The sequence below is a fragment of the Tursiops truncatus genome, chromosome X, assembly GCF_011762595.2.
Source record: "Tursiops truncatus isolate mTurTru1 chromosome X, mTurTru1.mat.Y, whole genome shotgun sequence".
Taxonomy (NCBI): Eukaryota; Metazoa; Chordata; class Mammalia; order Artiodactyla; family Delphinidae; genus Tursiops; species Tursiops truncatus.
The window spans coordinates 91,128,660-91,130,289 of NC_047055.1; the positions used below are offsets into that span (position 1 = coordinate 91,128,660).

The following is a 1,630-nucleotide window of genomic DNA, read 5'->3' on the forward strand; positions in this document are numbered from 1 at the left end:
CAGAAGGGGAGCTGAAGCTTGGAGCTGAAAATGAGGAAGTTGTTTTAAAAGTCTGCACAATGAACGGTTAGGCCCTGAGCTCCCTTTCCCTCTCCTCCTATGAACCCAGGAGACCGCCCCTCCCAGACTGCACTGGAAACTAAAGGCTTATTCTAAGGATATGTTGTACCAGAGAAGCTCTTAATTCCCGGACAACAGGCATATTGAAAAGATTGATGAAAGTTTTCCTAAGTGAATGAAGAGACTCACAGTCCCTTCTCATGCTCACTCTTAATAATGCTGGCCATTGAACTTGACCCTTCCATCCCACACTGGAGATTGGGACTGTTGAATTTTCTCCAAAGACAAAATTTCTAGAGAAAGCCTGTTGATATGACACTTGGTGGGACTTCAACAAACTTTCAGGAGCTTACCAGATCAATGTCCACTGAAACTGTAGGAGGAAAACAGAGGGCTCCAGGAGAGGTAGCTCCAAGAAGTCAAAAGATGATTTTGACTAGAAAAAAGTATTCATAGGGGTTAACAGTTCGATTGTAGAACATAAAGAACTAGTGTTAAGGAAATGAGAAATGAAGAAAACGAAAAAAGTAAAAAAGGCAAAAAGACATTTGTGGGTGAGTTCCCCAAGCTGGGACAGCTAGAGTTTTCAAGGTCTCTACAGGTGGTTTCTACCCCAACCCCCCACAGCTGACTCCCATGTTGGCATCTCTGGACAACACTGCCCCCTGCTGGACACCTGGATACTGAGCAGTGCTGCCGCTGCCTCCATCCTTACCACCTCTACCAGGGTAGAGCATTTCTCAGAGGTTCAGTGCCGCCTTGATGCCTAGCCTCTTCCTGAGGCACTGTCCCTTGCAGCACCTAGTGCTCTCCATGTTTCACTGCCTTCCTGGGATTTTCACTTTTCATCTGGAGGGTTGTAATACTTCCACTGCTGAGTTAAAAGTTTCAAGAGACTGTCCCCAGTACTACAATATTGAAAACATATTTTTTGTGTGTGAAAAATAAGATACAAATTTGAATGACTTTAATCTCTTTTCCAGTAGGAAACAGATGAAAAAAGAGAAAGAAATGTATTTTATAGTATTTTAATATTTTGTGATTCCTGCGATCATGGCTTCAGAAGTCAAGATAAGTATGACAGGCATATATCTGAATATGCAAACGTTGATTGTCCTTTTAGTGTATGTGAAAAGATTGTCCCATTCTTTGAGAAAATTATGCATGCTTCTGCTCAAAGAAGGTCAAGTTAGAAGATTGCAAAACGGAGGGAAGAAGGAAGAGAAAACCATACATAACTCAAGCCAATCTTTTTTATTTCTGGCCACGCCAAGCGGCTTGTGGGATCTTTAGTTCCCCGACCAGGGATCAAACCTGTGGCCCCTGCAGTGCAAGTGCAGAGCCCTAACCACTGGACCACCAGGGAATTCCCTCAGGTCAATCTTGGAGGGAGTAAAAAGTAGAAGAAAGGAGCGGTATGGTTGCCACAGTGTGGCCTGAAGAAGGGGACGTCCGGACATTTGCAAACGGCAAAGATGAAAAGTTGTGGAAAAAAAGATCCTAAATGGAAAAATGATTGTGTTGAAAGTAAAGCAGGGACTGGGTCAGACAATTGCTAGTATGGTTCAGA

General features: G+C 43.4%; 1 non-coding gene across 1 annotated transcript; it reads right to left on the reverse strand.

Moving 5' to 3' along the window:
* Positions 1-1,353: 1,353 nt before the first annotated feature.
* Positions 1,354-1,426, reverse strand: TRNAA-UGC (transfer RNA alanine (anticodon UGC)). The gene has a single exon. It is a non-coding gene; the product is annotated as a tRNA-Ala (tRNA).
* Between the last annotated feature and the right edge of the window lie 204 nt (positions 1,427-1,630).